Raw genomic sequence first — 22,220 nt, 5'->3', positions numbered from 1 at the left:
TGTACATGACAAGACCTGTCTTGGTAGGGGTTAGATTTCCCTTCTTGCTGTATGGAGGGATGAACTCTATGACTTGTCCCATGTGGGTCCACTCTTTTGTCTTTGGGAGATTCTTATGCTTCTTTGGTTGGCTATGAGGTTGGTGGCAGACATTGGGCATGGCACAAGACACTTGGCTGCCCTGTGGTCCTTTTTGCCACAGTGGTAACTTCCAGTAGGGCTTGGATGTGGTTTTCTCATTTTGATAGAAGGCACCCTCTCTCTTCCCCCTCTCTGAGTTCCTCATTTATCAGCTGGGCAGCAGCTGCGACTCTCCTGTGTGATGACCTGGAACATGGCATGAAAGCAACACAGCCAGAGAACAAGTCTAACTTCCTTTTGTTTCTCCAACTTTCCCCCAAACATCCCCACATTTACTACAAGTACTGGCGCAAAGCTCTCACACGCAGTAGCCTCTGGCTGTGAGTAGTCCAGTAAAAGCAAAGTTAGCCAACCAGCAAGAAGTTCAGTGAAGCAGGCAAACTCTGCAAGCCCCACAAGACAGAGCACAGGCATTGGCAGGTGCACACAAGGCTCCACAGATTCAACTTGTTCCCAATAAACGCCCCTCCCACCGGCACCTCCTTACTTCTCAGTCCCCAGGTGTGCCTTGCTTCAAGGTATGGATGTGGGAATCTGTACATAGGATTACCAAGGGATTCTTGAAGGACTCCCGTAAGGCCCACATAAAGGCATCAAGGTAGATCAGCTCTGGAGCATCCTCATCATGCAGCAACACCAGTTATTCTGAGGTGGCCTCCTGCATGTTGGCGGCAGTGGCATGGACCTGAGTCACATCATCTGGGTACATTGTTCCATAGTTCCATAGTGCTCCATGTGGTGCCAAGCTTGAATTGAGAAGTGGGCTGGGTGATTCAAGTGTCCATCAAAGCGAGCCATGAAAGGGGGTTGGCTGACACTCCTCATGACATTGCTTTGGGAGCTTGATATGATGTGATTTTCCAGATTGAGGCCAAATTTGATTGCTTGAATGAGTTGTATCGACTGGCTTGCACTAAAATACAGGTTAATTTCCTGGAGCTGTTTCCTTCTAAATAATGAAAGGAAAGAATTTGTAAAGTAGGTTTTATCTACAAATTATTCCATAATTTCTAAACCTATGTTCTCTGCTGAAAGAAAAAGTAATTTTGCTTTGTGAGTTTTTTGGGTGCAAGGAACTGGTTCCATGGAGGGCAGTTTTTCCATGGACTGTGGATGTGTGGTTTTGCATGTTGCCTGGGTACGCAGATGGGGCTTCGCTCACTTGCATGGCCCGGTTCCTGACAGGATGCAGAGCATTGATTCACATGCCATTTCAAAAACAAGCTTAAAATGTTTCAGATGGAAAACTCTTTTACTTTTGGACATCTGCATTAATCTTCTTGGATATCTCTCATTTGGAAGGAAGAATTTTGGCATTTGGAGATCTGTCAGTTATATAATTTATAACAATTATAGTTCTCGTTTAATTTGTTTATACATTTTTTGGTTGTGATTCATTGATAATAAAGTCCAGTAGAGGCTGGAATAATATATTTCTGGGGGGATAATATAAGGTTAATATAAATATAAAACTTTAGCAGTGGTCTTCCACCACCTACTATTCTCTTATAGTTTCATAAATTAATATGAGGCAACCTGGTGTGTTCAGAACTGTGCCCCGTAGCTTTATTCTGAAAGATTCTTAGTTAGTAGGTCAAATGAATTGCCTAAACTGAAATCAAATTTGTGGTCAAATACTGTTTTTTTGTGCTAGCAGCTGCACTGCTGTAATTTGAGCACAGCCTGTTCACAGTCTTGCAGCATGAGATCTTGAACAGGAAATGCCAGGGATTGAACATGGGAATTGAGCCATAATCTTTCTCCTAACTACACAGAATTGATGGCTTTGCTTTTTCTGCATTTGCTTTTTCTCAACATATTAGTGACTTTTCAGGAAATTTTCTATTGGAGATACATGTAGCTATTGTGTCCTCTTGCTTTGATCTGAGTCCCCAATAGCAATAATCCTAATTTTACTGTTAATTAAGTTGTCTTAATGAGAATAGAGAATGAACTTAACTTTCCTGATAAGCACGATGGGGTGGTCACTGACCTCAAGCCAGACATCCTAGAATGTGAAGTCAAATGGGCTTTAGGAAATCTGAGCAACAACAGCTAGTATTCCAGCTAAGCTATTCAAAATCTTAAAAGACGATGCAGTAAAAGTGCTACACTCAATTTGCCAGCAAATTTGGAAAACCCAACAGTGCCCACAGGATTGGAAAAGGTCAGTTTACATTCGGATTCCAAAGAAAGGCAATGCCAAAGAATGTTCAAATGATTGCACCATTGCCCTCATTTCACATGCTAGTAAAGTTATGCTCAAAATCCTACAAGCTAGTCTCCAGCAGTATGTGGATCGAGAACTACTATAAGTACAGACAGGATTTCAAAGAGGCAGAGAAACTAGAGATCAAATTGCCAATATATGCTGGATCATGGAAAAAGCTAAGAGTTCCAGAAAAACATCTAATTCTGTTCATTGACTATGCTAAAGCCTTTGATTGTGTGGATCACAACAAATTGTGGCAAGTTCTTAGAGAGATGGGAGTAGCAGACCATCTTATTTGTCTCTTGAGAAACCTATATGTGAGCAAGAAGCAATAGTGAGAATTGGACATGGAATCACTGATTGGTTCAAAATTGGGAAAGGAGCCTGGCACGGCTGTCATCCTGCCTATTTAACTTATATGCAGAGCACATCATGAGAAAGGCGGGGCTAGAGGAATCAAAAGTTGGAATTAAGATTGCCTGGAGAAATATCAACATCCTCAGATATGCAGATGATACCACTCTAATGGCAGAAAGTGAAGAGGGACTAAAGAACCTCTTGATGTGGATGAAGGAGGAGAGTGCAAAAGTTGGCTTGAAACTCAACATTAAGAAAACTAAGAAAACATCCGGCCTCTCAATTCCTGGCAAATAGATGGGGAAGCAATGTATGGTTGTGAAAGTTGGACCATAAGAAAGGCTGAGCACCAAAAAATTGAGGCCATTAAACTATGGTGCTGGAGAAGACTCCCACAAGTCCCTTGGATTGCAAGGCGATTAAACCGGTTAGTCCTAGAGGAGATCAATCATGACTGCTCTTTAGAAGGCCAGATCCTGAAGATGAAACTCAAATATTTTGGCCATCTAATGAGAAGAAAGGACCCACTGGAGAAGAGCCTATTAATTCTGGGAAAGATTGAGGGCAAAAGAAGAAAGGGACCACAGAGAATGAGGTGGCTGGATGGAGTTACCGAAGCAGTAGGTGTGAACTTAAATGGATTCCAGATGATAGTGGAGGACAGGAAGGCATGGAGGAACATTGTCCATGGGGTCGCAATGGGTTGGACACGACTTTGCAATTAACAACAACAATGAGAATAGAAACTTTCCAAGATTATGTAATTTTGAAATTTGACAGATTATTTTATTAGAAAGAATGGATTATTATTGAATTTGTAAAAAGCATGCCTTTAGCTTCAGCACCTCCATGACTACCATTTAAGACAAGTGATTTGGAGCTATTGTGTGGAGTCTTTAGTGTCAGCTGTCCAATTGGTAAACACAGCAAAAGAAACTCCTGGGACATTATTTTACCAAGAGTATAACTTTACTGGTAATTCCATATAAGCATAGAAGTAGCAAAACTAATTCTAAAGTTTTCGTGTGAAAACCAGCATAGCTAAAATTCCCTTTCCCTCCTGGACCTCCACACAGTTTATTGTCCACCAATCAATTATATTCATTTTGTCTTGGGAACATTATGAGCAGCTCGGAATTTCCCCAACATTTGATCTTGGGATGTTTGGACTGTTCCGGGCTGCTTCATCAAGGCACAGATGGGACAACTGGCCAGTTAAGCTTCTATATGCTTTTTCATACTTGGCCACCAAAACTGCCTCTTTATGAGATGAAGGGTCTTTACAAATCCAAAATGCCCTGCTGCCCTAGCATCATGGCTCTTCTGTAAAACTAGCGTTCTCTGGCCAGCTGAAATGTATAGTTTGCTCCCCATCCATGCCAGCCTGTTCCTTAATGACAGATCATCTTTATGTTGCTGGAACCAGTCATCTCCCGCCAGAGCATCTTTTAGTGGTTGCATTAGAGCTTCAGCTAACAGCAGTGCCAATGTTCTTTGCTGTCTCATAAGGGCTGGTGGTGCAAATTGTCTGGATGGAATGATGGAGTTAATGACTTCCTCTCAGGCACTGTTGTACTATGGCATTGGGAGAAAATTTCCACCAAGAAATTTTCCCATTCTAGTAGGCAGCAGAGGGTGAAATTCAAGTGGTTGAAGTATTGGCCCATGAAACCTATTTAGGAGACAGTTTTCAGGGAACTTTCAATGCTTCTAGGTTCTTGTGCTCCGTCCACATTTCAAAAGGAATCTTACTGCCTCCAAGAATTGTCTCCAGGTTTGGAGAGCCCAGCAGACCACGCAGGCTTCTTTCCCCCAAATAAGCCATTGCCTGTCAGTTTTGGAAAGCTTGTGGGATGTATAGGTGCATGGCTGCAGCTCTCCCTAGGCATTCCTCTAAAGTAGTACTGCTGCTACAGCTGCATCAGCTGCATCACTAGCACCTGCCTGTATCACAAAAAGCTCATCCAGGTCTTTTTAGGACCAGTTCCATAGTGAAAATGTGCTTGACTTTCTCAAACATGGCTTGGCACTCATGTGACCAGTTCAAGGGCTGTCTGGGCTTGGACTTAGTTTCTTCTTTCATTTTCAGCAGGTTGATCTATCAGGTAGGGCTATCTAGGCAAACATGGGGATGAATTGATGATAGAAGTTTGCAAATCTGAGAAAAATCTTCAGTTACCTTCTTGTTCAATGGAGTTCCCTCCCTTATATTGCCAGAACCCTACCAGGGTTCATCTCCATGTCCATTTTCAAATTCAAGTACCCCAGATAGTTTAGGCTCATGGAAGTTGCACTTGGATAGCGTTGCATAAAGTTGAGTCTTCTGCAATTTCTCGACCAGTTTCACATGTTCCTCCTTTGTCTTGGCTAACCTGTTTGTTGTTGGGTGCCAAAAATGTGATGGCACATGCTCAATAGCATGCATGTGTGCCAGCACCCATAATGCAAAGCGTGCCCCCACATGTGTATGCATGCACAACCTCCCCATGCTTCCCCCCACACATGCCACGCTACTTGCCTCCAAGCTGAGCTTGGTATTTCTTCCAGAGGAAAGCTTCTGGAGTCTGGGGAGGATAAAAAACGGGGCCAACAGGTCAACCGTAAGTTCAGAAATGATCTGTTACAGGCTTTTGGAGGGCCTTGGGGCGGGGGAGTGAGGCAAGTTTCATCCTCCCCAGGCTTCAGGAAAGCCTCTGGAACCTGGGGAGGGTGAAAAATGGGCCAACCCAAAGCTGAAAACAGATTGTTTCTGATCTTCCAGTTGGCCTGTTGGGCCTGTTTTTCATTCTCCTCAGGCTTCGGAGGCTTTCCTGAAGTCTGGGGAGGGCAAAAACGGCCCCCTTCAGCCCTCTGGAAGGCCGAAAATCAACTGGCTGGCATGTGCATGTGCACTGGAGTTGACAGCTTGCGTGCCAGCAAATATGGCTCCATGTGCCACCTGTGGCACACATGCCATAGGTTTGCCATCACAGGATTCAGCTCTACCAAGACCTCTTTGTACAGACGCTCATATAAGACCTAATTTTCTCAGTTGCATGAACACTGCAGATGATCCTTATAATGCAAACGGCATCAAGTAGCCCAGGGAATAATTAAACATTGTCTTCCATTGTCCCTTCTGTAATTCTCACTCAGTAATATGCCTCCCTTGTCCAATTCGGTGAAAATTCTCCTTTTAGCAAATGCCCCAGCATGTCATTCATTAATGGGAGAGGACAAATATTTTCTATGCAGTTATAGTTCAGCCCCCTATAGTCCATGGACAATCTAAGACACCTATCCATATTTTTCTTGAAGAGCAGAGAGGTTGCCTTGCTCAATTTTGCCAGTTGAATGAAACCCCTAGTTAGATTTCTGCCTTAAACCTGTGAAACTCCCCCATGTCCCTGGGTGTTATCAAGTACATCTTCAGCTTTGGCAGTTTAGCTCCTGGCACAATCTCAAATCGCACACTCTGTGGGTTGATGGCGTGTGCCCAATTCCTTCTCACTAAAGTTGTGGTATTCCTTTGCAGTCGTAGCTCTAAATCATTGCTTCCCTCCAGTGTACCAGCTTTTTCCTCTCCAACTGCTGGTGCATGGTACACTGTACACTCTGCACTTTCACTAGCTCTTGCTGGTTGGCGGCTTTTCTCTGCATCCAGCACTTATTTTTGCCACCATCCATGCAGGAGTTCAAGTTTCTTCCAACTATGCTAGCCCTACGACCACTGCTTCTGTCATTGCAGGAGCTATGATAAGTCTAATAGTCTCTACATGGATCCCAGCCCTGAGCTTGACATGTTCAGTCAGGCAGATCTCTGGCAGCCCTTTAATCAAACCATCCACTGGGAAAACACCATAGGCTGCCTTAATTTTCTCAGCATCACCCCTAACTTCTCTACTACTTGGGAGCTAACCAGGCAGTGGGCAAATCCAATAGGGCAATAAAGATCCATCCTACTCCCGAAGATGACACCTTTCTACCTTAGCTATCGTATGGATGGTGGTGCTACTTACCATTGGATTGTCTTCTCCTTCACTGTCACTTTTGTAAAAGACAGGTCCTGTCTTGGTGGGAGTTGGAGTTCACTCCTCCCCATAGACTGCGGGAGAGAGAACTCCATGACCTACTGCCCTACATGAATGTTCTCCTTCAGCTGGCCTAGTAATGGGAGATCATTTACTGAACATGGTGTGAGGCATTTGGCAGCTTAGTCTCCCTCCTTTCCACAGTGGAAGCAAACTCCTGGACTTCCCTCCTCTGATTGGAGGCACTTGCACATTCCTTCTTCTGGAGGTCACTTGCTTCTCCGCCACCCACTGGGGCCAACTCTCCTGCCTGGTGTGTTCATGGTATTCCATCAGGTCAATCTCTACTTCACTAGTCACCTGTGGTATAGCTTTTTGTTTAGTTCTTCTCTTAATTGGTAGACTAGCATATGCTCATGCCAGTCTCCCAAATAATTGTGTCAAAAGTCCAACTGCAGCCACTGGCATCATTGATTCCAGAAGGGGAGGAGAAGGGGTAGACAGAGTCACCAATGGCTTTACACCATCTGACCTGGTTATTGCGGCCATGATTTCCATGTTGCAGTTGCATACATCTCCATTCCCCTGAACTTCTCTTTCAGCGGCTCCAAGGAATGGGCTGTGGTGATCTAGAACTTCCACTCAGCAGGATTGTCCCACTCAGCCAGGTATCTGGCTTTCCACTTCCATCAACAGACGGATGAGGGGTTCTTCAGCCTATGCTACCTTGCCCACATTTGTAGCCCAGCAGGTCTTTGGTTCTAGGTATGCCCCCTCTCTCAGGGCTGCACATTGTTGCTTGGACCTCTCAGCCTTTAGTTTTAGGCATGCACCAAGTGACTACTCCAGTTTGCAGTGATGCCAGAGCTTCTTATCCAGGACCTCTCCCTGGCTTTTCCACCTCCTCCAAATCTTTGCCTGCTTTCAACATCTTGGGGTTGTTGACCTCCTAGTGGGATCTATGCAGGTTACTATTATGGGAATTGAATTAATGTCAACTGTCCCTTTGGTAAATGAATCAAAAGAAACTCATGGGACATTATTTTATCAAGAGTATAACTTTACTGATAATTACTCATAGACATAGAAGTAGCAAAGCCAATTCTAAAGTTCCTGCATGAAAATCAGTTTAAGTAAAATTCCCTTTTTACCCTGGACCTCTACACAATTCATTTTCCACTAATCAATTGTATTCATTTTGTTTTGGGAACATTGTGAGCAGCTTGGAGTTTTCCCAGTGTTTGACCTTGGGGTGTTTGGACTGTCCCAGGCTGTGTCAGTTCACTTGAATTCCTCAACTCCCTTCCAAGTCTCCCTGCATTACAATACTTCCCCATCCCTGTTTCTGTTGTCTGGTTGCAAGTAGGGGTGAATGGCACCTCAGTGTATGACTTTTATTGCTGCTTTTGAGAAAGATCGTAGGCCTTTTCCTCAGAGCCAAATTATCTTCACAGTAATCAAAGCATGTGTTTGACAGTCATGAAATAATGGAATAAAACTCTGGAATGGGGATGCCCTTTTTCATCTCAGTCAAGAGGCAGTCACAGACAGAACATTAGAGTTTAGGGGAAGTAATTGCACAATTGAATAGACTACTTTTCTCCTGCCTCTTTTTCGGTCCCATATCTTTCATATCTCTCATATCTTTGCCTATACTTTGATTTCCATGGTAAGTAAAATAATATTTATTAAGAAACATTTATATAGACACTTTTTCTATTCTCAAAAGCTGTTTTCCTCAGATAATCCACTATAATTGGATATGTAGAGAAAATGTCATGATACAAATTAGATACACAATTATACTCCAGTCCCAGGAAATGGAAACGAAAATGTCATGCCTTGATGCATTATTAAAATTGCTAAGACTGTTGTCTCCTATTATCATCAGACTGGAAGAAGCTGCTTATTCCCTCTTCATGAATCTCAGAAGATTAATGACACATGATGAAGCTAAACAGAACCCTGCTGTAAATGTTGAGTAGGTGTTTCTTGTTCTCAGAGCCAAAAATAGTCCAATTTCCATTGACGGAAAAAGTTGAGATCGAAAAGTCTAGAATTTAAAACCTGGAGCAGAATTTATACAGACTAATAGAATAACAGAGTTGGAAGGAACCTTGGAGGTCTTCTAATACAAGGGTCCCTCAACCCCTGGGCTATGGCCCACTACTGAGCCACAGCCCATTAAGAATCAGGCCATACCAGTGCAGGTGAGTGCATGTGCAGCTCCATTAGTGCAAGTGGAGGTGGCAAACACTTGCACCCCACTTGCGTGAATGGCAGACTCTGGCATTCATGGACCCATTTGTGCGAACAGTTGACCCTGATGCTTGCAGCCTCACTTGTGTGAGCAGTGTGCACACCTCCTGCTGACACAAATGAAACCACCCTTGCACATGCTTGCTCCTCTCACAAAACCATGCCCTCTGCCGCACTGTGCCAGGCTGGAAATGTTGGGGAATGTTGTTCCAATACAGCCCCCTGCTCAAGCAGGAGGCCCTATATCATTCCAAACAAGTGGCTGTCCAATCTCCTCTTAAAAGCCTTCAGTGATGAAGCACCCACAGCTTCTAGAGGGAAGCCAGTCCACTGTTCTCCCAGTCAGGAAATTTCTGCTTAATTTTAGGTTGGTTCTCTTCTTGGTTAGTTTCCATTTATTGTTTCTTGTCTTGCCTTCTGGTACTTCAGAGAATAGGTTGAGCTCTTCTTCTTTGTGGCAACCATTCAGATATTGGAACACTGTTATAATGTCACCCCTAGTCTTTCTTTTCACTAGACTAGACAAACCCAATTCCTGCAACCATCCTTCATATGATTTAGCCTCCAGCTCCCTAATCAATGTTGCTTTTTTCTGTACTCTTTCCAGAGCCTCTACATTTTTTTTATAATATGGTGACCAATACTGAATATAATAGTCTTAAGTGTGGTTTTAATAAGGCTTTATAAAGCAGTATTAATACTTCACATGATCTTGATTCTAGTCCTCTGTTATTGCAACCTAGGATTGTATTGGCTATTTTGGCTGCTACCTCACACTGCTGGTTCATATTTAAATGATTGTTCACTAGAACTCCCAAGATCCCTTTCACAGTTACTGCTGTTGAGCCAGGTTTCACTTAATCTATACCTGTATATTTGATTTTTCTTCTAAATGTAAAACATTAGTTTTCTTACCATTAAATTCATTTTGTTTGATGCGCATGTGCGAGAATCAGGATGGCGGCCAGGGCTCCTTCGTCGCAGAAGCCTTGACGAGAAAAGTTCCAGGAGCCCGTGAAATCAGCTTTTTGCCGCCCTTGCCAGGGTCCTCCGGGATGATAGGAACTCGGAGGACCTGCACGGACCGTGAACGGAGGGAAACCAACGCCCTTCGCCGATCCGGGGCCTTAGACCTTGCCGGCGAGCGCAGCGGCCGCAGCGGCAGCGGCCGCATGGACATGGTGGAAGTGGAGGTGACGGAGGGCGTTCCGCGGCGGCCCCGGCGGCTCCGGCAGCCTCAGCAGCGGCTGGGCACCTTCGGCGGCAAGTACAGCAGCCCCACGGGGGCACTGGGAGCGGAGACGATAGTGGGTGTTTTGCGGCGGCTTCAGCAACGGCGGGGCCTTTCGGCTCCTTCTTTACAATCTCTGAAGCCTGGCAAACAGCTTGATGGACAGCTTGGAGACTTTGGGGAAACTAAGGTGACTCTGACGAGGCTGACTATCTATCATCGTTGTCTGGAGTTGGGGAATTCGAACGGGGGCTTGGTCCGGTCTAGGCGAAGCGGGCGGCTAACTGGGTGTGCCGTAGCTGGAGCCTCTTCCGGATGCCCCCCCCATCCCTCCATATTGAACTCAGCTTTACAGCGACACCATTGTTTCCAACAACATTGCTCCCCTTACCAAGACTGCCCCTTTTACCAACGCTGCTACTGGCATTGTTACTATTCTTCCCAGCAACATAACCTTCTGTTCCAACATTGTTTCCTCTACCAATGCTGCCCTATTTTTCGACGCTGCCTCTTCATCAACGCTGCCTTTTCTACCAGCATTGGTTCCCTGCCGCTCCGGATTTCGCTTATCAGACTTCCCTCACTTATAGACCTGGGCCCTATGTTCCTGTTTGTCTTCGCCCTAACTATCACCATCATTACCACTGGTGCCTATCCCAAAAAGGAAACTTTGGTCTGGGCTGTGGATGGACAGTTGATGGCAACAAACTGAACTCGCACTTTAAAAACTTTTAACTAATTGCGCAACTAATTTTAACTCTTATTCTCCCTTTTCTTTCATCTTTTTCTTCTCCTTCTTTGTATGGGCTATGCATGAGGTACGTATGAGATGAATGAATGTCCCACTTTTATGATTATATTGTTGTAAATTTGTGTTTTTTAACTATTACGTGGGGATTGTTTGGGGGAGTGTATGAGTATGTGTGATTCGGAGGACCTGCCGGGAGTTGCGGGGGCTGTGGGGGTGGGTGAGGGGACCAGAGACACGGGAGAGGGTCGGGGTATTGCGGTCGTAACAGGGAGGGGCAGATACGGCGGGGACTTCAGGGCAGGCCATTACCGGGGAAGGAGGGTTCGCTACATTACAGAGATCCCTCCTTCCGGCCCTGGGAGTCCCACTCCAAGACCAGATGGCGTGAGTAGTCAGGACCCTGGTCTCAGGCTGTTGTTGCTAAATGCCAGGTCTGTTGTTCATAAAGCTCCTCTCGTCCGGGACTTAATTATAGACGAGAGGGCAGACCTGGCATGTATTACTGAAACCTGGCTGGGCCCAGAGGGAGGAGTCCCCCTTGTAGAGCTGTGCCCAGAGGGATTTCAGGTGCTGCATCAGCCGAGAGCCCAGGGAAGGGGTGGGGGTGTGGCCGCTGTTATCCGGGAGTCGTTAGTTCCTCGCAGGGTCCCTGCTCCGGAGATTGTCGGGTGTGAGTCTTTGCTGCTAAAGTTGGACCTCAAGGGTCAAGTGGGTTTGCTGCTAACGTACCTGCCTCCCAACAGCGTTGCAGCAGCCCTCCCCTCGCTCCTCGAGTCGGTAGCCGAGCTGGCGATTGAGTTCCCTAGGCTGATGGTCCTGGGGGACTTTAATCTGCCATCGCTCGGTGAAAACTCTGATGGGACGAGGGAGTTCATGGCTTCCATGACAGCCATGGGCTTGACCCAAGTAATTCGAGGCCCAACCCATACAGCGGGACACATGCTTGACCTTGTATTTCTCTCGGAGCAGTGGATTTATGATCTTGGTCTGAGGGGGAGTGACATCATACCCCTGTCGTGGTCAGACCATTGCCTGCTGAGGCTCGACTTCCGGAGGCCAAACCCCCACTGTAGGGAGGAGGAACCGACCAGGTGGTTCCGCCCCAGGCGTCTTATGGAGCCATCAAGGTTCCAGACAGAGCTTGGGGTTATTCCTGACACTTTCTCCCACAGTCCGGTGGAGACTCTGGCTGCTGCGTGGCACTCGGCAGCATCAGAGGCCCTCGACCGGATTGCGCCACTGCGGCCCCTCCGAGGCGGCGGATCCCGGAGGCCTCCTTGGTTCACCGAGGAGCTCCGGGAAATGAAGCGCCGGAGGAGATGCCTAGAGCACCGTTGGAGGTCCGATAAGTCCGAATCGAACCGAGCAATGGTAACCACCTGCACCAGGGAATATACTAGGGCACTTAGGACAGCTAAAAGATCACACATAGCCTCCCTGGTTGCATCCGCTGAGTCCCGTCCAGCCGCCCTGTTCAGGATAACCCGCTCCCTATTAAACAAAAGGGAGACGGGGGAACCCCTGCAGGGCAGAGCGGAAGAATATGCCCAATTCTTAGCGGACAAAATTGCTCGGTTTCGGTCGGACTTGGACTCCACACCCGCAGTTCCAGCCGAGGCACAGGGGGACCAAGTAGAACAGCTCTGGGTTGAGTTTCAGGACGTTATCCCCGGGGATGTGGACAAGGCCATGAGAGCTGTAAGTTCCTCCACCTGTGTTCTGGATCCGTGTCCCTCATGGCTGGTTGCTAACTGCAGTGAGGTGACACGAGGCTGGATCCAGGCGGTTGTAACCGCCTCCCTTCGGGAGGGGAACTTCCCCGCCTCATTGAAAGAGGCGGTGGTGAGACCCCTCCTGAAGAAACCATCCTTGGATCCAGCTGTTCTTAACAGCTATCGCCCGGTCTCCAACCTCCCCTTTCTGGGGAAGGTTGTTGAGAAGGTGGTGGCCTTTCAGCTCCAACGGTCCTTGGAGGAAGCAAACTATCTAGACCCCTTCCAGTCTGGCTTCAGACCCGGTTACAGCACAGAAACCGCTTTGGTCGCATTGATGGATGATCTTTGGAGAGCCAGAGATGAAGGACATCCCTCCATCCTGGTCCTCCTTGACCTCTCAGCGGCTTTCGATACCATCGACCATGGTATCCTTCTGCGAAGACTGCGGGAGGTGGGAGTGGGAGGCACCGTGCTACGGTGGTTCTCCTCCTACCTCTCGGACAGGTCGCAGTCGGTGTTAGTGGGAGGGCAGAGATCGTCCCCAAGGCCCCTAAATTATGGGGTGCCGCAGGGTTCGGTCTTATCCCCCCTGCTATTCAACATCTACATGAAACCGCTGGGAGAGATCATCCGCAGGCACGGGATTAGATACCATCAATATGCGGACGATACTCAATTGTATCTGTCCGCCCCGTGCCAAATCAATGAAGCGGTTGACGTGATGGGCCGGGGTCTTGAGGCCGTTATGGACTGGATGAGGATTAACAAGCTTGTGCTCAACCCAGAAAAGACCGAGTGGCTGTTGTGTTTCCCTCCCAAAGATTTGGCCAACATTCCAACACTCAGGCTGGGGGGTCAAATTTTATACCCCTCAGAGAGGGTTCGCAATCTGGGAGTCCTCCTGGATTCACAGCTGTCATTCGACCACCATTTAGCGGCTGTGACCAGGGGGGCATTCGCCCAGGTACGCCTGGTGCGCCAGTTGCGACCCTACCTGAACCGGGAGGCACTCACAACAGTCACTCGGGCCCTTGTGCTCTCTAGGCTGGAATACTGCAATGTGCTCTACATGGGGCTGCCCTTGAGGAGCATCCGGCGACTTCAGTTAGTACAGAACGCGGCCGCGCGAGTGATCGCGGGTGCACCCCGATTCACCCGCATAACACCTATCCTCCGCGAGCTGCGCTGGCTACCTGTCGATCTCCGGATGCGCTTCAAGGTGCTTTTACTCACCCATAAAGCCCTACATGGCAGTGGATCTGGATACTTGAGAGACCGCCTTCTGCCGATTACCTCCCTACGACCTATAAGATCGCATAGACTGGGCCTCCTCCGCATTCCATCGGCCAGCCAGTGTCGGCTGGCAACTACAAGGAGGAGGGCCTTTTCAGCAGTCGCCCCGACCCTTTGGAACGAGCTCCCCGTGGAGATTCGTGCCCTCTCCACCGTCCAAGCCTTCCGCACAGCCTTGAAGAACTGGCTCGCCTGTCAGGCCTGGGGATAAGGACCGTTACCCCCCCCGAATATTGAATGCATGGTGTTGATTTTATTATATGTTGTCGTCTTAATGTTGTATTCCCCCTCCCTTGGTTTTCTGTGAGCCGCCCTGAGTCCCCTCAGGGAAAAGGGCGGCCTACAAATGTCAATAAAACCAAAACCAAAACCAATAAGGCCCAGAGTTCAAGGCTGTTGAAATCCATCTGGATATTGACCCTATTTTCTCAGGTGTTGGCTATTCCTGCCAATTTAGTGTTGTCTTTAATTTTGATGAGTCCTCCTTGTATCCCCTCATCTAAATCATTTATGAAGTTTTTGAAAAGTACTGGGACTAAACAGAACCTTGGTTTACCACACTACTTTCTTCTTTCACGTAGATATAGTTCCATTGTGGACTAGGTATTGACTGATTTGTCAACCAATTACAAATCCATCTGGTGGTGATGATACACGTTATGTTTTGGCTTACTAAGAAATAGGTTATGGTCTACCTGTCAAAAACCTTACTGAAATCCAAGTATACTATGTCCATAGCATTTAGCTCATCTTCTAATTTACTTTGTCCAAAAATGAAATGTCAAAGAATGAAATAAGATTTGTTTGGCATGATCTGTTTTTGGTATATCCATGTTGGTTCTGGTTATTACTTTGCTTAATAATAATAATAATAATAATAATAATAATAATAATAATAATAATAATTATTATTATTATTATTATTATTATTATTATTATTATTATTATTATTATTTAATAAATTTATATGCAGCCCAATTCCGTAGGACTCTGGGCGGCTTACAAATACAAGAATAAAATAAAAACTAAAATATAGGGAAAAGAGAAAAACAGATTTAAAAACAACACACCATGCACTCAAACCTAGATGGGGCTGGACCTCATTTATGGGGTCAACAGCCCCAGGCGTGCCGGAACAGCCAGGTTTTAGTGGCTTTTTGGAAGGCCGAGAGAGTGGGAAGGGTCTGGATCTCTGTGGGTAGATTGTTCCACAGGGCCGGAGCAGCTACAGAGAAGGCCCTCCCCCAGGGGGTTGCCAGCTGGCATTGCCTGGTCGACGGTACCCGGAGGAGGCTCAGCCTATAAGATCTTATTGGCCGTTGGGAGGTATGTGGCAGGAAGCGGTCTCGCAGACAGCCAGGTCCTAGGCCATGTAGGGCTTTAAAGGTAATAACCAGCACCTTGAAGCGCATCCGGAGACCAATAGGAAGCCAGTGCAGCTCGTGGAGGATAGGTGTAACATGGGTGTATCTAGCTCGCGCGACTGCATTCTGGACCAACTGTAGTTTCCGAACACTCTTCAGGGGCAGCCCCATGTAGAGCGCATTGCAGTAATCGAGCCTTGAGGTGACGAGGGCATGAGTGACTGTTCAAAATGCCTCCTGGTCCAGGTAGGCCGCAACTGGTGCACCAGGCGAACCTGGGCAAAAGCCCCCCTGGTCACAACCGACAGATGGTGTTCTAATGTCAGCTGCGAATCCAGGAGGACACCCAAGTTGCGGACCCTCTCTGAGGGGTGTAAATTTTCACCCCCCAGGCTAAGGGATGGAATATCTGGACTATCCTTGGGGGGCAACTTCAATAGCCACTCGGTCTTGTCTGGATTGAGTGCCAGCTTGTTTACTCCCATCCAGACCCTGACAGCCTCCAGGCACTGGCACATCACTTCTACTGCTTCGCTGAGTTGGCACGGGGCGGACAGATACAACTGGGTATCGTCCGGATATTGGTGGTATTTAATCCCGTGCCGGCGAATGATCTCACCCAGCGGCTTCATGTAGATGTTAAATAGGAGGGAGGACAGGAACGAGCCTGTGGTACCCCATATTTAAGTGGCTAGGGGTCGACCTCTGTCCTCCAACCAACACCGACTGCGACCTGTCCGAGAGGTAAGAGGAGAACCACCGTAAAACGGTGCCTCCCACTCCCACTTCCCCCAGTCATCACAGAAGGATACCATGGTCGATGGTATCGAAGGCCACTGAGAGGTCAAGAAGCACCAGGATAGAGGAATGTCCTCTATCCCTGGCCCGCCAGAGATCATCGGTCAGCGCGACCAAAGCAGTTGCTTGCTTTTAGATGGTCACAGATCTGTTGCTTGATTGTCTTTTCCAGGAACTTTCCAGCTTCTCAACTAATGCAGAGTTGACCAAGCATCTGTCCAAGTCCAAGAGGGCAATCAGGCTTTCCTTATACCAAGAGGAATGTACTATTTTTTCTAAGTGGATGGTCACCGGAATTACAGGGTGACTTACCAAGAGGTCATCATTCATATCCATTTTGCTCCCCAGTGGTTCTTGGATCGGAGTAGTCAGAATTCTTGTACAATCATTGGGGGATGGAGTGAGCTCGGTGATTTTTTACTCCCCCCAAGGACTGTTTTGCTGGTTCTTGGTTGGCCCTGAGATGGCGTCTTGAGTTTGGCATGCAGTTCGGTAGTCAGAGGCTTGGTATCCTCCCTTCATGCACTTGAAACAGCCAGTGGAGTGTCTTTGTGGGCTGTGGCATGGGCTGTGGCTTGGAACTTCTTTCTTTCTTTTCTGAGAAGGAACTCTGCAATTCATGGATTGGTAACAGGATTGGGTTAGATCAATCTCAATCTCTTTGGCCATGATATACCATCCACAAAGAGTGTGCAGGGCATCTCTGGAGATACCCTGTGTTGTAGACATCATTATTCAGCCTATCCTAGAAGCATTAGATCAACATGTATTGTGGCCAGTCAGTTAGCAAGCAGTCACAGGTTGATGACCCTGGTTTATGGTCTTGATCCTTGTCTTTTGCAGATGGCTAAAGGGTTTGGCCATCTGCAAAATGCTTGGTGAAATGCTTTCTGGGCGCTGGCATAAAGCAGTAAGAGTTTTGCAGCTCTGGGGCATAGTTGTGGAGAATCGCCATCCACTCCACTGCAGTTCCATCCAACACCATGAGTATGTTGGGCCCCTCAGTTGGTAGGTCCAGACTTGGGCCAATTGTTTAGTCAACTTCATTCTGAGGGCCAGTAGCCTCCAGTTTCTCCTTGATTCCGTAGCCTAAGCTGGTGGTGCTGGTTGGATTGCTGAGGTGGCTGCTGGTTGTGGTGCTAGGGCATTGCCGATGCCAAGGGAGCAGGCATGGACATGGTGGCAACTATGGCCAAGTCATTGTCAGCTGGGACCTGCCTTGGTTGATTAGCTGGCAGGCCCCTTCGAGCCAGGGCCTTGCATAACTTGAGGTTATTAAATGCTCCTCTTAGGCACTCTATGGCTTGCTCTAACATCATGTCTTCACCACCCACTTCCCCCAGAGTTGCTTCCTTTTCAATTTCTAAATGCAGTTCCCTCTGGCGGCTCCCTTGGCTTCCATGTGTGAAAGTCATCTTGGAGGGCTGCTCATCCCAGTCTTCTTTGTTCCTGGACCTCAGTGACCATCAGGGTCTTGGCTGATAATCACAGGTTTCTGCCTATCCCAGTCATTCAGGGAGGTCACTCTGCCATGGGAGCTCACTGTCGCCACTTCCCCTCAAGTTTTGATCTGGTTGCTCTTTCGCACGGTCCCCATGGTAGAGGTATCTGTCAGGATTGACCACTATAGCTCTTTTAGCCTAATATCAGGCTTACCCCAACTAGGCCCCAAAGAAAGAAAGAAAGCCCTTTGACTCCATTTGGTTGAAGTGATAAATTCTTTTACTAAGGATTAGTGTCTGCAGCAAAACCAGGCTTGTCTTCATCCCTTGGTGTGCCATATAGGTGTTTTAGAAACTGCTCAGGTGTTTGGAGCCACGTGGTGCAATTCTCATTCTTTTTCCAGACTCTGCAGCTTTGAAAATTGGAACAAGTTGGTCTCACACCTGTGGCTTCCGCCAAGCCTGTCAGTCCCCCCACCCCCTTAGGCCATCTCTACTCTCTCTATACCAATTGCCTACATCTGATGGCAGGATGCCAGTGAAGCACCAAACTGAAGATGGCAGACCTGACAGAAGGTGATGCTGGGAATTATTCCTTTATTGGGAACTTTTCACATGTAATTTATTAAGGTATACCTAAGTCTTACTAAATAGTCCTTTTTATTCAAAACATGTCACATAAACAATATTTATTTCCTCTTCCTTCTTTAAATCATGAAATCATCATCTATGTGCATAGTCTTCAATGGGGAACATAGCACTCTACATGTGAAAGATTCTGTGTTGTAGAAGTCACATTGTATGGATGTCACAATGGATGGCAAGCACAGCATAATTTTACATTGCTCATAATTATTTATGTGGCCAGTTTCCTATGCAAATTTATTACCCGAACTGGCCATTAATAGTGAAGTAGAAGTAATGTATAATACTACTCTAGCTTTATCTCCTTCATTTGTTGTCATTCTCTATAAGAAAACACAAATCACAATTGTCATATATGAGCAACTCTTCACATATAGGATGCTTTTACAGGTGATGGATCGTACATGCAGCTAGCCTCAGTTTGTGACAATGTGTATGTGGAATCTGAGTGGCCTCATTTGGGTTTCAAACAATTGGTATCCTAAATGAAAGTAATATGTGAAAAGGAGCTTTTGTATATGTTTCTATTTTCATCCTCTCCTAATTAAGAATATCTTCAGCTATGAATAGGATAGAATCTAGGGATAAGAATTTAACTAGAAAAACATTTCCTTTGATCTGAATAAATCTTCTCTAAAACTTCAAATGGACCAAAGTCATAAAAGCTCAAGGGTAGGATCTACTACACAATTGAACTTCATGTTTCAGTTCTCTTTCATCTATTCATTCCACCCCCTGCCCCTTAACAGGAATAATGAATTTAGCTGAAAAGGTCCACTTCTAAATGCATTTCTGGAAGTGTGCTCCTTTGTATTGTATAGCTGGATATTCAGAATAGTTTAACGTCTCTGTTGACATATTGCATACTATTCTCTCAGCTTCAGCTGAGAGTGGGGCAGCGTCTGTAATTAGTGGAAGAAAAGTTGTGCTCAATCCAATTAAAAGTTCTTGAAAAGCTTATCAGTGAAACTTGAGGTCTTTCTCATGTTTCTACTATATAAAGTTAAGAATAAGACTTCAAGGGAGAAGCTTTCTCCCCCCCCCCCCCCCCCCGGCATGTCTTGTGCAACAAAATATGCTTTCCTTTGGGACACACCTATAACATTTTATTTTTTGGATCCATCCTAGGACATTTATCCTTTTATCTTAGGCAAAGGTCTTCTGCCTTGGGCAGGGGAGACTAGAAGATCTTTAAGATCCCTTCTAGACCTATAATTGTGTGATTTTTCCCAGGAATATCAGACTTATAATTTGTTACTGTTTTATAAACAAAGAAGTAGCATTAAGGGAATTATCTAGCCTGTATTCAAATCATTAAAAACCTTCTAAATTGTCATTGCGTAAGCAAAACTAGAATTGCAGCAATTTTCTCGTAGTGCTTCATAACAAAAATGAACTATCAAAACAACAGCTGTGTTTTTTAAAAGTTCTGTCCTACAATATGTACCCCAATTATATAGTCTCTCTGTAAAAAAGAGACAAATATCTAGATGGCTATCAAAGGGGAACTGTTTTGCTGAAATAATGTCCCTAATTATGTCTATTCAGTGCCACTGACTTCCAGGTAAACCATACTTCAGTGGCATCAGCCATCTCCTAAGCTTGCATGACAGGAGTTGTCCAGTTTAGTTAGCGCTTCCGCTTTGTATTTAGGAGGAATATCTTTCTTGGTTAACATTCCACACTGGAACATTCTGAACATTTTTTATATACCACAAATTTCCTGCTTCTTTCTCCATGTGGAAGGCCACAATTTAAAGAAGTACACTACAATCAAGAATTGAATTTTCCTTTCGTGCTAAATTTGAGCTAACTATATGTATTGACACCCCTTTACCCCGGAGATCTAGAAGACTGCAGTACTTTTGTCTTGTTCTGCTTTTGGGCGGAGGGCCACTGGGTACCAGGAGATAGGGAGGATACAATATAATACAACACACATTTTTGAACAATAAAGATTTTGATCTTAAGTTGATTATAGTTTTAACCTGACTAAGGTCTCTGCTGCATTATCATTGAATATTTGTCCATGTTGAAAAAAAAAGATAAAGCAAATTTGACAATGATTAAAACATTGGGGGGAGTAAAAGAAAAGGGTTAAGGAAGAAGAAAAATATTCAGTTTATAAGCTCTCTTTTTCTCCTTTTGCTAATATACAATTTTTATAAACATTTGGGCATCCTTCGAAGCTAGACCCTAAATGTTTGTTTTTGCCATGTTGCATGAGAATTCTTATGCATATGAGAATTATGATATCATTATACTTAACCAAATTCCTATTGTGAATATATACTGTTAATTTTGGCATTGCTGCATATTTTCCCAATTTAAGTTCCCAATCAAATATTGCCAGCATTGTAGCTTGCTTCTGGTATTGGATGGATAAAATATCTTCTCTCTGTGAGGATGGATCTAATTACCATACATTATGATGATTTTTCACCCCTCCTCCCCCAGGATTAATTGTAGTAAAAAGATATAATGTTGCATTAATTTTTCTAGACTCAGAAAAAACCCTTATATCATAAGTGGATGTTTTCTGGCTGTATTGAATACAATAAATTCGAGAAGCGATTTTCAAGCATGGGTTAAAAATATATAGCAACAGCAAAAAGCAAAGATTATAGCTAATATAATGCTTTCTGCAGATGTTCAAGTCAGAAAAAGTACAATGCAAGGTGTCTACTCTCACTTTATTATTCATCATCATGTGAAAACGGCAGAAAAAGTTTGAGGCAAATATCAAGTAATAAAGAAATAGTAAGTCTCAAAATTAATGGAGACAAATATAAGCTGAAATGTTATGCATGTGATGTGGTACTAATCACTACAGAACCAGAAAAGGCAATAGAAGAATACATGAAAATAGTTAATAGTTTTGCAGAATTCTCTGAATATAAAATCAATGTTGAAAAAAATAATTACAATATATTTAACACTAGGAGAAATCAATCATTGGGAGGAGGAATTTGGAGCTCAGATAACTCATTCACTGAATTACTTTGATTTCATCCGACAGCAACAGTCAAGAAATATATTTAATAACACTTAAATTATTGTAAGACCTCAAAAGGGCCTTGAAAAGGAAGGAATCTATGATCAATTCAATTATCCAATGAATGTGTTATCCAAACTATTCCCCATGTGCCAATCAGAATTTCAGAAATGAAAAAAGAAATTGTCTGTAAATAGACATATAGAATCAGTATGGGAAAAGACCCAGAGTTAAATTAGAAAATTTACAAAATTCAAAAGAGCACCTCTGCTGCCCTTCTCAACTTTATGTTGCATGACAAAGCAATTTGTTTGGCATGGATATAACTGAATAATTGAATGGCAGTACTATAAATAGCCATCTTATCCAATGGATTTGGATAAGTATTTATGTTATCAAATGTAAGGGAATAATAAAACAAACAATTTCATCTCTAGCTTTTCCACAAATGCTTTCCATGCTGGAGATCATTATAATTAGAAAACTATAGTTGCATATGCAGACATGATTCATTTAGATTCTACTAATAGATTAATAGAACACTCTATCTGGTTATGGAAATATAGATTCTGCTTTGTCTTAATACTATTTGTTTCAATTCATTCATCAACATAGTAATTTGTTTTAATATGACTTTCTTTGTGGTTGATGCCAAACAGTGGGTTCCAGATTCTGTTCCAACCGGTATGGTTGGAACAGCCCCAGAGTCACCCACATGCATGCGCGTGGCGCACACACGCACAGCGCATGGTTGTAGCATCAAATGACGCTTCTGCAAGCCTCTGCAATGCTCCAGCTGCTCAGCAGAGTGTTGCGCAGGTGGGGTACACGCCATGCACATGCGCAGAAGCACCAAAAGCTTTAAAACATGGTAAGGAACATGGGCGGGCGGGTGGACCCTCTGAAGCACCGTACCGGAACGGTACTCGGTTCTCTGGGCAGGCTCCAGTACGCCCATACTGGGGCATACTTCCTGCAACCCACCACTGATGCCAAAGAAATAAACT

General features: G+C 45.1%; 1 protein-coding gene across 8 annotated transcripts in view; it reads left to right on the top strand.

Moving 5' to 3' along the window:
• The window catches only part of GRB10 (growth factor receptor bound protein 10), a 148,945-nt gene that overhangs the window by 19,045 nt on the left and 107,680 nt on the right, over positions 1–22,220 (top strand). Inside the window, exon 2 of one of the 8 annotated variants that reach the window (XM_087713173.1) lies at positions 17,978–18,149. The exons of 6 other annotated variants lie outside the window; for them this stretch is intronic. The gene's annotated coding sequence lies outside the window, so the exon portion shown is untranslated. Of the gene's footprint in view, positions 1–17,977; positions 18,204–22,220 lie in introns of all 8 variants that reach the window. One more of the 8 variants, XM_087713174.1, reaches the window with a different exon arrangement.

The sequence above is a fragment of the Thamnophis sirtalis genome, unplaced genomic scaffold, assembly GCF_051295495.1.
Source record: "Thamnophis sirtalis isolate CommonGarterSnake01/CBP01778 unplaced genomic scaffold, rThaSir2_p1.2 scaffold_4, whole genome shotgun sequence".
Lineage (NCBI taxonomy): Eukaryota > Metazoa > Chordata > Lepidosauria > Squamata > Natricidae > Thamnophis > Thamnophis sirtalis.
This window is presented reverse-complemented; position numbering and strand designations above follow the sequence as displayed.